The sequence below is a fragment of the Culex pipiens genome, chromosome 1 (assembly GCF_016801865.2).
Source record: "Culex pipiens pallens isolate TS chromosome 1, TS_CPP_V2, whole genome shotgun sequence".
Lineage (NCBI taxonomy): Eukaryota > Metazoa > Arthropoda > Insecta > Diptera > Culicidae > Culex > Culex pipiens.
Genome location: NC_068937.1, coordinates 91,882,981 through 91,903,594, shown reverse-complemented (window position 1 = coordinate 91,903,594; position 20,614 = coordinate 91,882,981). Strand labels below are relative to the sequence as shown.

The following is a 20,614-nucleotide window of genomic DNA, read 5'->3' as shown; positions in this document are numbered from 1 at the left end:
GAGGCTCTTTGTATGGAAATGTAGGGTAATGTTACGCAGGGAGTTTATAGAAGAATTTTGTCAATTTTCAATGTTGTAACGATCAACCCTCTCAAGAAAAAGTTTGTCTGAAAATCATAAGAAGAAGTAAACTCTTCAAACTAAGAACATGGCGATTTGTGTTATTGAGGGAATTTGTGTCAATTGATTGTCTATAAAATTATCAAATACATTTCTCAATATTCCATCACCGTTTTGGCGGCCATCTTGGATTTGTGCCAGCATGCCTTCCGATCAGCGATGATGTACGGAGGACCTTTGAAAATGGTTCTCAACACTTTTCCACTTAGTAAAATCTGACCCTAACCATTTCCGACCTGAAATACTTTGGAAAAATATGGGCATCTTTTGGGCATTTTTAATTAGGGTTATAATTGCTTAGAAGGTTTTTAAAAAATAATTTTAGATAAAAATAAAGAAAAAAAATGGTTTGCATGCTTATTTGAGATATCCGATTTCGAAGCGTTCTTTTATTTTATTTTTTGTAGCATTTCTGTATGAACTTAACTCAAATTGCTTGCTGTTTCGAGTAAGGGATCATCCATAAACCACTTGGACATTTGTTAAATATCAGACCCACTCCCCTCTCCCCCTCGTGGACAATTTCCATACAAAACAAACCTTTTTTTTAATGGTAGCCAATGATTGATACCTAAGAGCATGCAATGGCACTGATCTTGTTGCGTGCTCTTCGGTTGACGTCCAGGTAAGGAACATCCCTGGAAGGAGCGCAACTAACTACATCCGTAGTTCTGTTAGATCATCCGAATTGTCTTGATCAGAACAGTATAGCTCTGGTTCCTTGCAAGTGTCCTATTTTCTTACCTCCACGTTGGCTTGGTTTTCATGATGACCTAGCTAGTGGCCTGTGGAAACGGCTCGTAAACCTTTGACCACCGCGGGTCAGAATCGAGACGGCTGAAAGAAAGGGGTGCGACAATGTGGGAAAGGGAAGTAATTTGTGATTGTAGACGGTATTGTTTTGATTCGCAGTATGTTGAGTCAACTGCTGAGGATGTACCTGAAACATCGCACAACGGGGTTTCTCTTCCCTTCATTTTCAGCTACCACCTTTCTCCTGTTTTATTTTGCTCTACTGATTCGCACTTCTTCACTGATTCTTCTATTTAATATCAATCATTTGATTTTACTAACTTTTGATTCTCTTATCTCACAAAGCTTTTCCACTCTTTTTACCGATTGATACTGATGTAACAAACTTTGTTTTTATCCTTAAAAATATACTTCTCCTTGATGTACTAATAATATCAAGTCTATTTATCATTTGCCTAATCTTTTTTGATTTTATTGCGAATTTATTTATTTGAATAATTCTTTATCTGTCCTATAAATTATCGTTACTGTAATTTAAGCTTGTTTTTTATCTCTATTTATTAACTATTGTATATTGTCATTTTATTCTTTAAAATACAATCATCATTCGCTTACTATTGATTCTTGATTTTTTATAAAATATATTCTCTTTTACTGTCTATTGTTTTCAATCTTCACCCTTTTTTTTCAAACAAGTGAGGTTTGAGCCCTTACTCAATTTATGGAATGGTTAAAGGATTAACACAAATATTACTGTTGTACTTTGGTAAACTTTAATAACATGCTTAGAACCAAAAATTGTAACAAAACACCGCGACAAAAGAAATAGCAACATATAAACACGACTCAATACTAGGAAAGATTTCAGGAGAAAACAATACCCAGTTAAATAACAATTGGTTTTTGATTTCAAACTAAAAATAAAACAGTTTTTGCTTTAATGAAAGTTGATAGGCACACTTGATAAGTGCAGTGCTTCTAGGGACGCGCAGTCCTGTTTTTTCGCGATAATTTTCGTCTCTTTTGTGTGGCTGTTTGTGTGCATGGGGTGATTGGTCAGTATAATTGAATAATGCCGTCATAAGTGCAGTGCTTCTAGGGACGCGCAGTCCTGTTTTTTCGCGATAATTTTCGTCTCTTTTGTGTGGCTGTTTGTGCGTAATGTTCCGTCAGTGCAAGCGGATGGTTGTGTTTGTGTGCAAAGTGCCCTTTCTTCATCATCGCTAGTTGGAAGGCAATTTGACGGTTGAGTTCGTTAGTTTTACCGCGTAAAATAATATTTTGATTCATCAAGAACGTTGTGTGGTGTGTGAGTCTTTTTTTTGTGTTGAAAAGACCTTCCCATAGCTCCGTAGCTCGGAGGGCTCGACGTCGGTTGTTTATGTGTTAAGCCCTCTCCATAGCATCGTAGCTCGAGAGGTAACGATAATCAATACCTCATCTAGTTAACAGAAAGAAGATCGAAAGGCATTTGATGGTTGAGTTCGTAGCGTCGTTTCCGTAACAAATTTATGAATTAAATGGTTATATAATTAATAATCAGACTACGCTATCATAGCAGCATTGCGTTTAACACCTCATTCTTTAAATAAACATTATTTGGCTTTATCTTTCCACAGCCGGCTGTCTAAGATGAAACCATTTCATTTAAAATTTAACAACAGTTAAACGGGAAATGTCTCATCCGCAGCATCCGATTGTTTGCCTTGAGAATAAAATATAATACCTTTCAACAAACACTATGATTTTGGGTCGCATCATCATCTTCTATGATGAATCCTGACCAAACACCCTATCCTACTAACAAGTTTTCAGGTTCCTGGCGCTCGTGGGGTGTAAGCACAGAGTAAATCAGCTGCCCTAGTAGCAACCTGCGCTAACTAACATTCCCGTCCCTTAAAATCGAGGTCAACAAACTGACATGGCGGGCGCCGTTGGTGGCCAATGACTGTTACCTATTCGCAACTGATCTAGCTTTAGCAATCATGGTGTTTTATCTTTTCAGCGCATTCATACATGCTGTTGATAAGAGAAACACCACTAGATCGTCGAAGCCTATAATCAGTAGTGCTGAAAGGATATTACGGTTCTGTTCAGCAACGGAGGGGCAACCATGGGTGATCTCTCATGCTCATGCTCATTAATGAAAGTTGATAGGCACACTTTAAATGGTTAGGCGCTTATACTTACATCAAACCCTACGCAATGTACCACCCCCGGCCGAGTTAAAATGCGTAACCGGAAAAGCAGGTGTGCATGCCTGGCACGAACACTCAAAGCGTGTTCTAGCGTGTTGCTCGTACTGACTCAGAGCAAGCTCACTCTTGTAGGGTAGGTGTAAGGGCAGTGCGTGTTCGTCGGGAACCTAGTGCATAAGATCGGTCAAGGTCCGTTCTTACACTGAAAATTGCGAATTGCGAATTTACTGAACTGGTAGATTGGCACAAAGCAATTCCCATTTCAATTGTGACATTACTTCGCTGACTCAATAATGAGCTACAATTGTGATCAGGCAGCATAATTGATTATGGTATAATTATCCCAAACGCCCCGGTAATGAACATCAATCAAAACGCCCGTCAGTTCCAAGAATCCTTTCCAGTTGCAATATTAATCAGAAACAGAACCCACATCAATTCCAAAATGGCAAATCTGATTAGCGATTCCAATTTTGATTGAATCACAACAGGTGCGACAGAGAACAAAAAATCTCATTCGATGAAAGTCATTTTCATAATTGCGCGTCCACAGTTTGCGCTAGCACACTCCGCTCTTTAAAGCCAAAAATCGATAATTTTCAACAGAAGCGCACAGCACATTTCACCACATTGCTGCTGCTGCTGTGTGCTGCAGTTGCAGCAGATCCAGATTCAGTAACGACTCTATGTACTGTACTACTCTCACTGCAGTTGAAATCCGTCGCTGCACAATTGTGCGCGGCGAGGAGAAGAGATGTGCACATGAAATGCAATTTACAGATGGGACGCTCCGGCACCAATACCGAGAATCGAAGCTCAGCGCTGATGGAATTAATATTGTATTTGCAACCGATACGACATTTTGTGCCATTCCGGACCACTTTTGGACTGAATGAGGAGGGGGCGCCTGGCACAAGTGCTTTTGCGTAAACAGCAATAAATTGATTTTATATTTCAATTTTTCCCCCACCCAGGACCACATCACGTCGCGGTTGACTCTTCCTCCGTTCACCAACTCGCTGGGATTAGTACCAACCTGGTTGTTGTTGATACCAAATTTGAAATCGAGGTGCGCTTCGCTGCGGTTCCGCGCGCCATCCAATCAATAATTGATTCAGCGAAGCGGCGTGGTTTCCCCCAACCCCTCCGATCCAACACCCCACCTTCGAAATCCATGTCCGCACTCGAACGGCGACGACTGTCGCGCAGGTTGTTCAACTTTCCTGCCAGAAGGTAGTCGCCGACTTCAAGGTTATCAAGGTGTCTCACCGCGAGGTTCCCGCGCGTGATGTCGTCTTGAGCAGCAGCTTCTCCGTCCATGTGTCCCACACCAACAAAGCAAACAAACTTCCCGCCTGGACTGGTGCAAAACTATATGCAGTTTATGCAAATTTTTAATTGCATTTTCCCATTCCTGCGAGCGGCGACGACGGACTCTGTTGCTGCTGCAGAATCAGCAGCGGGGAACCGTCAATCCGGATTGTTTTAAACTTGGTCAACCGGCGTCGTCGTCGCGAACATCGCTCTGTAATGGGATTTTATTTCACCAAACGACCACGCTTGAAAGCTTATCAGTGGAGGAAAAATTAAATAAATTCGGACTCGGCAGCATTTTTATGCACCTCCACGCCGTGTAGGTACACAGGGTGGGGGTATAGATTGCATCGTAATCAGCAATGTTTGCACTTTTTTTCTGTTGTCGGTTAACTGTTCAATTTTACCGGGAACGAGTATGCGCGCGCGCTTAATGGCTTTGCAATCTGTTTTATTTATTTCAAGTTGGCACTTTGCCGTGATTGGAATTGCTGGGGTTTTTTTTTATTACATATTTGATTGTTGCTGGAATTGTTCAAAACAAGGACACTCTCCGGGTGGCGCCGGAGTGTGTAACCTTGATTGACTTTAATCAGCCGAAACTGGAACTCACACCATCGGATTGCTAGTCTTGGATGCTAACCCGTCAGCCATCAGGAGGCTTGCTTAAGGAGTGAATTGACCAGCCAAATGGTTATTTTTTTTTGTTTTTGATAAACAAAACATTGAGAAATTGATCATTATAGCTAAAACGATAAACTTTTAGGCCAACCCTGATCGTCACCCTTTCCCACACGTCATCTCTGATACCTTTCATATTGACCTCCCTTCGTTCAAGCTTTTGAACTGTCCAGGTCATTTTCACATGCAAAAGCGTTCCATTCTCTCTTCCATTCCATCTTTATCCGATCCCCAGTTCCCACGTCAAATCCCGCGCCCGGATCTTCTCAATCCACACCAAACTGCTGAACTTCAACTTACGATGAAGTGCTTCTTCTTGTATCGCGCTCTGCTGCTGCTGTTGATGTTCTTTCTCCCCCGATGATCCTATTATATCCACAAAAGCCTCCGCTCTTCGCGCGCTTACCATTTGAGTGCGTGTGTTTGTTTGTGTGTGGAGAAAAGGCAAAAACGCGCGCTCTCAACGTCCGAGATTCGTTTCTGGCTGCTTCTTCTTCCTCGACGCTCGATTTCAGTCGTTGAGGATGCTACACTTGTACACAACTTTTTTTTTTATTTTGCCACAATCGCGCGCGTCCTCTTCTTCATCGGTCATCGCCGGTTGGTGCCGGGTCGTAAGCTCTTTTTCTTGTTCTTGGCCTCGTTCCACGAGACTCTCCAAAAGTCGTGGCTGCTGCTGGCGAAGGAGGGGGAAGAGAAGGAGGTCTCTGTGGTTTTGTGCTTTTGCGGCAAAACTTTTTTCTCTGGTTTAAACGGAGAGAGCAAAGCTACAACCGTCCGAAGAAAGACGGAGTTGGTACCTCTTGGTGGGCTCTTCGAGCCTGTTCCAGCGCGCGCGCTTTTTTCGACGGGGCTTAACTTGGGGTACGTTTTGGGCGAAGTACAGGGGATTGCGCTGGATGGTGATTTTCTGTTGGATTGGTTTGAAGGTGAAAGCAAGCTTGATAAAAGTATCGTTAGATCAGTCGATTTGTCAGATTTTTTCGGTCGAATAACTTGTGTTTGTCTATCAATTTAAAAAAGTCATTGTCTCAAATTTTACTCATCAAAATAAAGTTCTCCCTTTTCTCCTCTCCAAGTAGTGAGTCACAAAACCATTTAGAATCGACTAATAAAATCCCAAACTAGCTTTTAATGAAAAACTGTGCCAATACTAATAGATGTTTCTTTCTTTCCAGGTATGTTTGAATCCCGTATACATGCTTGACAGTTTAAACGGAGGTAGGATAATTAAAATTGCACATCCCGACAGCTTGAGGGTTTGTTGTGCCATCGTTGTAAATCTCGATATTAACCCTCTACTGCCCAAATTTTTTTTTCGAAAATTTTTATTTTTCCCGTTTTCAGGAGGTCATTTTGAGCAACTTTTGTTTTACGAAAAACTTTACTTCTCTTGTTTTATGTTTTTCTTGTTTCATTTTTAGTATTTTAATTTGCATTTATCTTGTTTAGTTTTTGTTTGTTTTTAATAGCATTTGGCCTATTCTACCACCTCCTATCATTACATTTTGCCTATCTAATTTTTTCATGTTTTTACAGTAACTTTTTCAATTTTTTGCATGTTTTTCACATTTTCTGCTATAAAATGGCACCATTATCATTTAAGTTGCAAAAAAATGCGTAGAGGCATAGTCTGGGGCACTAGAAAAATTACTGCATACTTCTTTTTACTTAAAATATAGGAAATGTTAATAAAAAACATAGCCAAAGTTGACCCCTAAAAAAATTACATTTTTTTAAACATTGGCAAAGTCACATAAAACAAGTAAAACTTGAAACCCTAAAATTTTCTAAAATTTTAAGAGTTCTTCTTTCCAATGCTTTTTAAAGATTGAAAATTGGTTGAAAAATGGATTTTTGGCGATTTTTTAAATCGAAGCCCGTCTAAAGGCGGGGTTGGGTTGTAGAGGGTTAAAACAGTACGCGCCCAGCCATTCAAAGCTCAACTTGTCAGCTTGACAATGTTGCGCTAAAATCGTTAAACCGGGATCTTTTTTGAATTTTTTCTGCGAAATTTTCTCGTTAAATTATGCTGAATACAATGCACAAATTAGTTGAAGAAATCATTATTGGCCAATAGTTATAGCCATTTTATGGTAGGTAGTTTTTGGTAGAAAACATGAAAATCTCGAAAAGTGCAATCAATTGGAATTGGAAAATACGCAAGAGCACATACTAATGTGTGTCCCAAATCACATAAATTGGTTCAAATGAACACTTTCCTTTTTCGTTAGTTTTCGTAGTTGGACAAATGTTTGTGTTATTATGTGAACTTCTCATACATTCTTAACACTAATTTACTTCAAAATCAAGGTTGGTTTACTTTTCGCCAAGGACTTCTGCAAAAAAAAAAAATCTTCGAACTACAACATTTAACTTGCTATTCGATCGGGACTGGCAACACCAGCCAGCAACAGTCAACTGTTCGGAGCTCCTCAAACTTTTCGATTTTTTCGCCGTAATTAACCGTGTTTACCCGCGAGTTTGCTGCTCCAGCATGCCAAGGGCCGGTCGTGGCCGTGGCAGTTCGAGTGCGGCCTCGAAAAACCCGCGAAGTTCATCTACCGGCAGAGTGCAGAAAGGTAAACACACCAACGCCGCATCGACCGCCATCGCGCACGGGAGCGTGCCCAGTGACGTCACCGATCCATCGTTTTTACACGTGTCATACCGTCCACGTGAGTCCCCAGTACGGACGAGACAATCGACCCGGGCATCCGGAAGCACTTCCGGCCAGCAGCAGCAGCAGTCCACCAGCACTACGACAACAACCACTTCCAACGTTCCCACCAGCAACGAATTTGAGATGCTGAGTGGAGAAGAAAACAACACCGCCAGTGACAGCAGCAGTACTGGCGACGACGATGATGAAGATGAACTTGCGCGCAAGCAAGGAAAGCAGAAAAAGTGTAACTCTCCGAAGGAACGACGACCACCTCCAATTTTTGTTTTGGATACGTTGGCGGACGATGTTGACGAGTTGCTTGAGGGACTCCAATATTGTCTTAAAATTAGTAAAACTTCAGTGCAAGTGATTACACACAAGAAGCTGAATTTCGACTTGGTGGTGAAGAAGTTGAAGTTGCGAAACTTCAAATTCTTCACATTTGATCCTGCAGAGAAGGTCCCAGTGAAGATCGTCCTTCAGGGATATCCGGACCGCCCGATCTCCGACCTGGAAGAACACCTGTCGGGCATCAAGGTTAAGCCTCGAGAGGTTAAGGTGCTCTCGAAATCGACAACGGTGACAGGTACGTACACATTGTACCTCCTGTACTTCGATCGTGGGTCCGTCAAAATCCAGGACCTACGGCGGATCAAAACACTGGACGGCTTCTTCGTGACGTGGCGATTCTACACGAAGAATCCGACCGACGCAGCGCAATGCCACCGCTGTCAAAAATTCGGACACGGTTCAAGAAACTGTAATCTTCCGCCCGGTGCGTAAAGTGCGGTGAGACCCACTTCACCGAAAGGTGCAATCTCCCGCGGAAAGACCAGCTGGGGGAAAACGCCCAGCAGCACAAAGCGCGCGTCAAGTGCGCGAACTGTGGTGGAAACCACACGACGAATTTCCGTGGCTGTGCCGCGCGGAAAAAGTACCTCGAGGAGCAGGACAAGAAGAAGAAAGCGCCAGCGTCCCGCCAACCTCCAAAGACTTCGAGCACGATCGCTGCAGCAGCTGGCGGCGGAGCGGTTCCATCGACCAACCCAGCGTTCCCTCCCGGTTGGGGAGGATCGTACGCTAGAGTAGCCGCTTCTGGGAGCGTTACTTCACCGGGACAAGCAGACGTTGCCGGAGATGACCTCTTCACGCTTCCCGAGTTTTTCGTTCTTGCTGGAGAGATGCTCACGCGCTTTCGTGCCTGCCGGAACAAGGCAGAACAATTCCAAGCTCTTAGTGAGCTGATGATGAAGTATATCTACAACGGATAAGCTGCCTTGTGCAGCGAAGTTTTTCGACGTCAAAAGACAAAACAAACTGTGATCTAGTTTTAAGCTTTTCTATTTCTATCCTTTTCCTTAGTAAATCTAGAAGGTTTTTTTTTTTAATTTTTCCTTCTCTTGTCAAATCCATTGTAAGAATATCCAATTACATCAAAATGAACTATAGTACAAATCATAGTTTAAAGGTACTCCAAAACTCTATTAGGTTAAAAGAATTACGAAATTGTTAATTGATTATTTACTAATAAAAACTAATTGAATTGAATTGAAAAACTTGCTATTCAGTACACGTTTGAAAAAAATTATGTTTCACATACCTTATCTACACTATTATACCACAAAACTTCACCAACTGTCAAAATTATCACCGAACAGTTGGAAAATAAAAAGGCCCATTATGAGATTTTTTTTTAATTGTCCGTTTTATTTTGCAAATTAACATAAAATTTTAAAAATTGAGCAGATTTGATGAAAATGATTTATTTTATCGTAGTAAAAATACACTCAGTCAAGCTTCTTTTTCGAATAGTAATTTAAAAAGTTGCCTGGCCTACTGCGTTGCATTAACCGCAGAGAGGATTCAGTGAACGGAACACATTTCACAGAATCTAAAGGGGGGAAGGATGCGTAGACATACCGTACCAAACGCTCTGAATCAGTTTTGATGTGGTGTTAGCGTGGTCCCACACTCTTTTCCCTTCAAATCTAGATATTTCAAATATTTTCGAGTTTAAAATAAAAAAAAAAACTCTTGAGATCTCCCCTTTTGAAAGCAACCTGGTGCCAGTGTTGCGATCCTCACGCGCTCGTGAGCGCTCATTTTTCGCTCATTCGTGAGGAGGAGCGCTGCGCGAGCTAGCTCACGTTTGCTCCGATTTTTTCAGCTCGCGTTTGCCCCACGCTCACGCTCGCGCTCATTTTTCGCTCACGGAGCGCTCACTTTGGAAGTATCGCGAATCGAATCGTTTTTCGTTTTTGAGAAAGTTTTTGTTTTTCAATCCTAGTTAGATTTTTTGCTTAAGGCGCAGCATTTCAATGGAAACATCACCTAGGAACATGTTTTTATATATTAACACTCAAACGCTCGGGTAGTCATTTGACCCCTAATTTTTTTCTTAAAAATCTCATAACTTTTGGTAGAATTGACCAAATTGGATGCTTCCGGTTGCAAAATATCCAGATTTGTCTATATTTTGAACTGTCAGATGGGGGACAAATATGGTCCACTTTTACCGGAGATATTCCGGATTCCGTTGGGGTACCTCGGCCATCCTATTTGGGGTTTTGGTCAATAGAACAAAATCCATTTCACAGAAAAATGCCGGAAATGATGCAAAACTTCAAGGCATCCTTCTAATACATCATCCAGCAAAAATAATTGACATGGTTAAGTCATACGGGGCACTGGAACCGGTTCCATCTGGGTACCAATCGACATCAGCTCAGTGAACCGTTTTCGGTTGGAACCTGTTTCGGTGCCCGAAAGTCTTGGCCATGCCATGTGTCTATGCAGGATGATGTATTAGAAGGATGCCTTGAAGTTTTGCATCATTTCCGGCATTTTTCTGTGCAATGGTTTTTGTTCTATTGACCAAAACTCCAAATAGGAGGGTCGAGGTACCCCAACGGAATCCGGAATATCTCTGGTAAAAGTGGACCATATTTGTCCCCCATCTGACAGTTCAAAATATAGACAAATCTGGATCTTTTGCAACCGGAAGCATCCAATTTGGTCAATTCTACCAAAAGTTATGAGATTTTTAAGAAAAAAAAATAGGGGTCAAATGACTACCCGAGCGTTTGAGTGTTAATTGGAATAGCTTATTTTCATTAACTACTTTTTTAAATAATAAATTGGATTCTCAAGGGTCAAATCATATTGGAGACCTACAGTCAGAGTTAAAAATTTACCTATTTTCGAATTAATCGGCCTTACTTTTATAATAGTTAAGGTAAGCAGAGACAATTGCTGGGGGAAGGGTATAAGCGCGTAAACAAAAATGACTGAAAACCTTAGAAAAACTTACAAAACAATGAATTAATTCAAGAAGATTTATACTGTGGTAAGTTCGATTCAATGTTATGTGCTTGGTTGATTAAAATATAACATTATACTGTTTTATGTACCTAAATAGTTTGTTGACTACCTTGCCAGCGTGCGGTTCAGAATGAGCAACCATTAAAAAAAGTCATTCCGTTTAATAAATCGTTCAGTGCTTGGAAACCGCTGATCATTTTTTATAAAGGTTATCTTTCTCTTTCTCATTCTAGAAAATAGGGTAAAATTGTTTAAACAGTTCTTTTTTTTACAAAAAAGCCTCAAAATTGCTAGTGTTTGAAATAATCCATTTGAATGAAATAATATAAATTGTCATTGTTTTGTTTTACCACAAAAAGGGTGGCTCCTCTTCCCCCAAGTAAATTATATTTAACACTTCCACTACCAAGCCTCTGAAAATATTCAATTACAGATTCAATAAATGATTTTTTGAATATGGACATTCTCTAAAATGTTCCGAATATGAGGGATAATTATAACTGCTGGGTTTTTAAAGGTCCAATAAAACAATTTTATGCTTTTTTTTGTTTTTAAAACCGCCTTGAGTCAAAACTCCGGATTCTAAAAACTTAAATTAAACATAATTTGTCAATTAATTATTATTTTTTTACATATCAGTGCATCTCTTCACGTCAATAATTTTTTACATTTAGAACGAGTTAGCTCTTTGTAAGCTCACTCAAGAGTGAACGTATATTTTGGTTCGCCGACTAAATCCATTTTATTGCATACTTTTGTTTGTTTGACCACATTCTTGTTTGTTTTTGCTGCCTGTGCTGTGATAGTTCTAGAAACTTCGTTTCAAACAGGCAGATGCTTCAACAGGGACAAACAGCTACCTACTTTGGCTCACCAGCTCACGTGAGCGCAAAACGCTCCGGTGAGCGTGAGCGAGCACGAGCTGCCTGATAAAAACTCACGCTCCAGCTGGAGCGAGCACTCCTTCCGTGAGCGCTCGCTCATTCGCAACCCTGCCTGGTGCATAAAAAAATGGCTGGAACATATGGATATAAGTCCACATTTAATTTTTCAAAAACGAATATGGTGGTTTTCCAGAGTAATAGCAAAACACTTTGCTCTAAAACAGTTACAGAAGGCATATTTTGCGAGATAAAAATGTGATGTCTTCAACATAGTCACTCTAATTTTCAACTAAGCCAAAAATTAAACAACAAACCAATTTTTCACTTATTTTTGCAATCTGATGGTAGCAGAACTCTGAAATTATGTGAAATGGCTTCTTTGGAAATCAGGAAAGCATGCGCAAGAATTAACCTAGTGGTTCCAAAAGCTTCACTGCCATATGGTTAGGTTACAAACATTTGAGGTTTTGTTTTCATATCGATTCTACTAAGGAGTTAATTACAATTAAAATAATGGAATAGTTCACAATCACTTATATCTATGAGTGTAATCAATAACGCCCGTGTGGATCAATCGGACCGCGCACTGGACTCCAATCCAGAGGTCGCCGGTTCGAATCCCGCGGCGGGCGCTCTAAAATTCTTTGTGTAAATATAGGTATTCGGCGCCGTCGCTCCGTGCCATACTCTCATTCACTTAGGAGCCCAGGGCGGCGAAGTCCTTGTAGTTAAAAAGGAAGACACTAGTGGTTGGTACTAGCAATGGTGGCCGACAGCTATAAAGTCAACTTCGTAATCAATAACGACGTTTGTAACTATCCAGTCTTAGAAGTGATTGAATATGATCTCAAGATAATTTTATATTTCCATCACCACACTTCTTTCTCACAAAAAAAAAACCCTTTCAATGCCCCGACGTGCGTGTACAATTTAACCTTTTGCAACTAAACCGTCTTCACCCTTCCAAGTCCACCATGATATCTTCACCGTTTCGTCCAATTCCCGCGCGCTCGCCCGCTTGCTGCTGCTGCAAACTAGGACAGAGGTCGGGGTCTTGTTTTCGCTTTTTATGGAAACAGACGGCGGCCTCGGCTGAATCGGCGTGATTATATGCCTCGCGTTCAACGGAGACGCTCCATTAGGAGTAGCGCAGGGGGGAACCCCCCGCACCATTCTTCTTTGGCCAAGGCCTTTATGCTGCTCGTACCGAGTTGCGGGAGAGGGATACCTGTAGCATTGCGGAAGGGTAATGGGAAACGCGTTGAAAAGAAGACCTCTAGAGAGGTGAAACGCACCACATTTTATGAAATCGAAGCCGGCGCGCGGACGCGATCGCGGGGTCGTTTGGCAACGGTTGGACATGTTGGTAGTGGAAAAGATCGGTAATGTAGTTCGGCGACTGGACATCATGCTCTCTCATGTCTTAAAGTTGCTAGAAGTGGTCCCTCAACTGGCAAACTGCCCCTGCTTCGCACAGTTCGCAGGTTAAAGCATCACGGCGTCCCACCATTGACTGTGTCCGTCTCTGTGGCCACGTTAAAGACGGTCGGCGGAACCGGTGAGGAGCAGAGCGGGCGTCCAAGAAGAGTGTACAAAATGTATGTATATATGTTGCGGATGGTTATTATTATTTGCGCTGACTCTTCTTCTGAATGGAGCAGGACAGAATAGGACGGGACGGGACGTGGAGGTTTGCATTGACTCACACGACGAACAAAAAGAGGAAATAGAAATGGTTTCGCATATACGTACTGGGTTGTAGAAGAGTCTCAGGGTGGCTGATGATGGTGGCGGATGGAAAAACGACGAATGTCGACGGTTGCGATGCGAACACAAAAGACGAAGGTATCTCGCTCCAGTCAGTGTTGGGTCGTTTTTTTTTTTTGTATGTTGGGTACGGTTTCTTCATTTGCAGTCAGCAGTTTCCTGGGGTTGGGGTGATGTGTGGGACGAGCATAGATGGGATTGCCTCGTCCGTCCGACGTGCCTTCCCTCATCGACGTTCATAAGTTACGCCAGGAAACTGGACGAGGGCTTGCCAAAGACAGTTGGATTCGCTGCTTTGCACGCGCAAGCACATTTTCAGAAGCTCGAATCGTACAAGATATATGTATGAAATTGTAGCGATTTTTGATGTTGTTTGCAGTTTTTTTTCACTTCTTACTTCTAGGTTTTCTAACAAAGAAATCGTTTGACTCTGTGTGTTACATTAAATGTGTCCACTGCAATGTAGAGCAATTCTACACGCTTTCGCAAGTCAACTTAATTGTGTTGTAGTATGAACACACCGTGCTAAAACTCAAAGTTAACCCACTTCAACGAATCGTCTCTGCGGTAAACTTTACGCAGTAGGGCTAGCCTCTTTAACGTCTGTGATGTTACAAGGTATTCTTATGCAGTAACTCACTACAAATGTTAATAAATGACACAAAGAAAGCTAGGCGTAATCTACCCTGAGGTTTTCTCCAAGATCCCTTTTAAAGATAGGCGGACTAGGGTTTGATCAGATTAGATTAAATAACTATATTCTGTTATTTTGATTGGAAGACTTTTAAGGAATGTATCCTACCTAGAGCTCAAAGTTGAGATCTTTAAAGGTAGGCACTTCAAAAGATTAAAGAAACAGAACGGAGATTTTTTTTCCGAAACAAAAAGCTTATTCTCAAAAAGAAGGTTCAAATTGCAATTAATTAAAATCTAACATCTAAAAACGCTCCCCAAGCACACGAAAGGGAGTGAGTTGGGAATCATGATGGGATGCCATTACCAGCTTCCCGGAGGATGGGTGGGAGGACGATGCGGAAAACGAGGCCACGAAGGAATCGTTACACACACCAGAGAGGGGGAGGAGGTAGAAATTGCCTTTCCAATATTTTTTGCCTACTTGGAAGAAAAAAAGAAGCAAAAAAAAATCACTGTCGTCATGGACAAAGTGGGGTCCCGGGAAGGAGGACATCCTGTAGACGAGGTTATTTTTTCCTCGAGCCACGCCTCTTGTCAAACAGAGAATGTTCCGGAAAGAGGCTTTCCAGCGACTTTTGTTGGACTTAAAGTGTGTGTATAATTAAAGCTGACGTCCTTATTGAAGTATTCGTGTTTGTAGATTTAGAAGCTTCTTCAAATTTCATAAATTATGTAAGGTTTTGATTGTTTGACAATTTTTGATGAACTTTACGATAAAGCATTTATAAAGTCAGTTTTAGTGCAGATAAGCAGTATAAAATAAATGCAGTAAATAAATCAAGAATTGAAATTAAAAAAAAAACAGTGAAATAAACAAACAAAAACAAACTAATAGTGAGCTTAACAAAGTATAAAAATCGAGTACCAGGCGATCATGAAAACGAAGAGGTCCGCTTTGAGTCGCACTCTCCGGCCTGTAACGAAGCGTCCACGAGAGAGAGCGAGGTGAGCTTCCATCGCTGAGGTCTTTAGAGCGCGAAAACCATCGACACCTCGGCTGAGAGCATTAAGGTCGTGTGCTGTCTTTAAAAAAAAGTTCAGTCATGGTTGTCGTTGCGTATGAAGGTTAAACCAAGAAACAGATTGACCATTAAGAAAACGACCACGTTAGTCAACACAACACTCCAATTGTCGAGAAGGGGGTTAACCCTTTTTGATCTGATGGGTTGAAAATGACTCAAGAATCAGATTTCAGAGAAATCATCTCTGAAAGGGTTAAACGTAGAATGAAAAGCATAACCAACAGAACGCAGAGAGCTAAAATTTCAACTTACCACAATACCAAGACCGGCTTTAAAGGATGTGAGCCAATCGGCAACAACGCCACCGCGAAGAATGGACAGCGAAAACGCCAGGCCGAAAAAAAAGAGAGGCACCAGAGTCGTAAAGGCCATATCGTGGTGCGCGGATTTGACGGTCACCAGTCAGATCGTGGTCCCGGGACACTGTTGAAAGAACTGGACAGATCAACATGAAGATATGAGCAAAGTTTTATAACTTGGACTTTGGTGGCGATATAAAGCCATTAATCGACACGAAATCTACTCGAAAGCACTAAATCAACTTCACAAACGGATGTAGAGCTTGAAAGCTTTGTTACTGTGCCAAATGTCTTCTTTTGGACCGCACAGACACCACTCACTCATCAAGCTCTTCCTGAACGGAACACAGCAAAAACAAAGCACAACAAAAAAGCTTTATAGAATGAATAAATTATCGTTTCACATTATTAACCTTGTAGCTTCGCCGTCTTGCAGTCCAAATGGGCAAGCGGGTACGTGACATTAAGAATCACGCAGAAACGGGTGGTGATTGAAGAAAAGGAGTTGTAGTAGCAGCAACAACAACAGCAGTAAAGAAAACAAGAAAACATAACATAATAAAAAAAAGTTTTGATGGAAGCAAAGAGGAAACAGAACGATCGAGAGAGAGAGAAAGAGAGAGAGAGAGAGGGCGTGCGAAACGTAGAATAACGATCAAGAGCGGAGAGACGAATAAAAGAAGCTCATTTCAAGTGACTTTAAACACATTGGTCGAGCTGGAACCAACATGGATAGTTTGGATGGACGGACAATAGAAGCAAAGTTTAGTGGCGTAGGTATTCTCGATTTTATTGGTAGGTTTTCAAACACGCACGAAGCAAAATGTTCATCGTTCGGTCAAAACGTTCATCGTTTGTGCAAAACGAGAGAGAATTGAGAGAAAAATTACCATTTCCGGTCTCTTTTCGCTCAATTCTCTCCCATTTATCATCGAATTCCTTCATTTTCTTGACATTCGCGTCCTACTTCCTACTCCCTGATTCCTGTTTGTGTCATTTTACATGCATTTGAGTTCATCTCTCATCAATTTGAGTTCATTGTAAGTGCTCGTTTGAAAACCTACCAATGAAATCGAGAATAATAGTTATTAGGAGGGAAATGGGTTTCGCTGGAAGCGGATGGGTCGTAATGAATCATAAACGGTTTTCGAATGGACGTGGCACAGTTGGACTGACTGTTTGTTTGTTTCTCTATTGCTCATGAAATACCATAAAAGCCAAAATAACGATTTGTTGCATTCAACAAAGAAGATTGTCGCATCTTACAGTTTCTTGGAGTTTGATATTCGTCGGCAAGCCTCGTGTCATAAACTACTATTATCTCATCAGTCGGTGTGCCTTCTGAGCTACAATGGCGCGAAAACATAATAATGAGTAAAACTACTGGTAAGCTAACGTTCTTGAAATGGCAAAAATATACTCCGTATTGTGAGAATCTCAGTAATACCATCAAAGCATAGACAGTATGATGCAGCGTAGTCCAGTGCGTTCAATTTATCATCCACCCAAATAAGACACGCAATTCCATTCCACAGTCAATTTCCTTCAATCACACAGAAATCCAGTCCACACTGATGCAGCAGAAGCATTTGTTCCATTCTCCTCCTGCTGGTCATCACCATCATCTCAGCGTTTCAGTACAACACATTCCATTCTTCTCTGGGATTTTCCAACCCCTCCTTCTCCCACTCGCCCCTCATACGTCACTCCGGCTGCTGCTGTAACATTGTCGACATGCTGTACGACGGTGTTCCGACGCGCGCTTCTTTCCAACTCGTTTCTCATCATATCTTCCGCACTCACCAAGCCAATCATCATCATCGTTCGAGTCCAGTCCGCGGCTTGGCGCGCGTTTTCCGGCTCAAATCTTCGACTCGACTTTTCGCTCCCGTTTTCCGCTCTCTCATTAAAAGAGTTTTACGTCTCTCACGCTCTCGGATTGAACGTTTGTGGGGCAGTGCTGCCCGTACACCTTTGTATGGAATTTTCGAGAATATCAACTTTTAGTGTTAAAAAACGGCGGGTTCAAAATTACAAGATGTAAATTTACATCTTCTAAATTTAATTTACCTAAATTAATGTGTAAAAAATAAAATAACAACATGGAAAAAGGGGAAAATCATTTTAACGTATTTTGTGTCTAAAAATGTGCAGTTTTACATCAGAAACTAAGTAATCTTACATCAGCGCAGCCAGGAGAAATGTCGTCCTTTTCTATGTATCACACATTTTTTCAAACATAAAAAGAGGCTTAAAATGATTTTTAAATTTGAAATCCAAGATGGCCGCCAAAATGGCGTTGGAAAAATATCTTTTGTCCATGATTCTATTAATTTCTAGAGTATTTTTTAAGGGTCCTATACTGCCCATGTTCGCATAAATGTCCCATATGCAAAAACAGCAAGCTGAGAAAAACGCATTTGAAATTTGTCCCATACATAAGGCTACGTGTAAAGTTTTCGCGAAAAAACTGGATTTATAGGCTCTTTTGAAAGAGCACACAATTTTGAACAAAACTGCATCAATAACTCTAAATCGATGAAAATGCATATGGGACATTTATGCGATCAGGGGCAGTATAAACATACACAATAACTTAAAGAACCTTTAAAAAAAACTCTAGATTTCCTCCAAAAGCATTCGGGCTATCGAACGTTCGTATAATCCCGTGGGTTCCGTCCTATTTCCCCTTAGGTCCTTTAGGGCTCGTGCATAAAACACGTGGCCTTTTGATATCAATGTCCAAAGAATAAGTTACAGTGCACGATGTTTGTTGGAAGATTACAGTTTCTATGCTCAAAAGAAAGAAAAAACCTCATAAAAAACATGTTAATTATTTATGCTGCGTTTTGCTTTTGGGTAGAAAGAATTAAAATACTCAAAATTATTCCACAATGGTTTATTTTATAGCTTAGCAATTTTTTTTCGAAGTTTATGTGCCCCCCCAACTCCCCCCCCCCCCCCTCAAAATAGGTTCGAAAAATCAGGGGGCAAAAAAATATTTTTTCGGAAAACTGGAAAATTTCAATGGAAATAGAAGTCTAATTAACTCAAAACAATCTAAAACGCCTTTTTCTGAATTGATAATCAGTTTTAGCTTATTTCGGCTTGTTTAAAAATACTTTGAACATTTATGAAATTACAATGTTCAGCACCACAAAAACTTTTTTTTTCTCACAAAAATAAAATTTTCGTCAATATACTTAGAAATCTTGGAGATTTATGATTGCAAAACAACTGGACAGGTGTATAATGTATAAAAACAACTTTTTCATTCAAATTTTGAAAACGAAATTAATTTATTTTTTTTTGCTTTTGTATTTTTAAACAAGTAGAATTTATATTTATCCACAAAAAAAAACACTCACATTTTTGCATTCCTTACCTTACTGAGGAAAGGCTATAAAATCACTCGAAAAATTAACTTCTTAATTCGACCTCGCAGACCCACATTCACGTATACCTATCGACTCAGAATCAAATTCTGAACAAATGCCTGTGCGTGTGTATGTCTGTAAGTCCGTGCACCAAAAAAATGCACTCGATTATCTCTAGACTGGCTCAACCGATTTGGACCGTTTTGGCCTCATTTGATCCGCCTTGAGGTCCCATAAGACCCTAGTTAAAATTATGAAGTTTAGAAAAGTAATTCAAAACTTATGCCAAAAACGATTTTAGCAAAAGTCCGGAAGATAGTAAAAGGGTGGTTTTTGTAAGAAAACCCGTCATGTTATACATTTTTAGAAAGGTATTCAACCTTTCCAATGAGCCTAAAACATCGAAGATCTGACAACCCTATCTAAATTTATTAGCACTTAAGTGTATACACGAGGACCGCGTGGCGCGGTGGTTAGCGGCTTCGGCTGCCGATCCCTAAGTTGCTATGAGGCGCGGGTTCGATTCCCGCCTTATCCTCCTGGCCTTCTATCGGATATGGCAGTAAAACGTCGGTCCATTTGCGTAAAAGAGGTATTGGGCTACTCACCACACAACCTTTGGACGCCTAGAAATGAACAGTAACTTGCAACAGAGACCACAACAACCAGGGGGTCGTTTAAGTGGATTGCTTTGCTTTTTTGTTATGTATACACTTTTTAGAGGCCGGATCTCAGAAATTTCGAGTAAAATGATGTCCGGTTCCATCATGCGACACGTCGCTAGTTAGATAATTGAATTGTATTATCATTTCTATGGCACAAAAGTTGCGGTTTTTTTGACACCTAAAACATATCATATCTTAAAAAAAAATAATGGATTATGGGAAACTGAAGATTTGTGAAAAAAAAAATCTTAAGAAATCTGCAATTTTTTCGTGTAACATTGCTGAAGACGAAGCTGCCGAAATTATATGGAGATAGTATAGGGAACCAGTGTCACAAAATGGCGTCATTGGCCCCCAAATTCAAAAATTCAAAAAATAGAATGGCACGAAAGCGCCGCTTTCTCAAGTTTAATGTTTTTCTAGTTAATGGTGTTTCAGTAAGTGAATTTTTATTAGTGAATTGAACAAATTAATATTATGGGTTCGATTCCTATCTGGCTTGGCAAAGACAAAATCCCTCCAAGGAGTAAAAATCTGGAGTTTTTTTTTTTGAAAAGGTCCAATAAACCAACATTTGGTTTATTGGACCTTTTTAAAAAATAACTCCAGAAATGCTCCCTGGGAATCCTGACCGGTAGGGGATGAGTTCCGAATTGCGGCGTACTGGGTTTCCAATCCAGAGGCCGTGAGTTCGATTCTCGCACCGGGAGGATGAAGTTTAAAAAATGATAATAAAAACAATAATAAATGAAATGCTTTTGGCAACCCTGCCCCTGAACCTTCTGTATCGTTCACCAAAGTGAGGCGAAAATGTTGCAACTAGCCAGCCAGTGCGGAGAAGTGTGTACACAA

General features: G+C 40.8%; 1 protein-coding gene across 6 annotated transcripts in view; it reads left to right on the top strand.

The window, feature by feature from the left end:
• Nucleotides 1-20,614, top strand: part of LOC120421022 (C-terminal-binding protein) — a 76,767-nt gene that overhangs the window by 12,068 nt on the left and 44,085 nt on the right. The gene's annotated exons all lie outside the window — the stretch shown is intronic.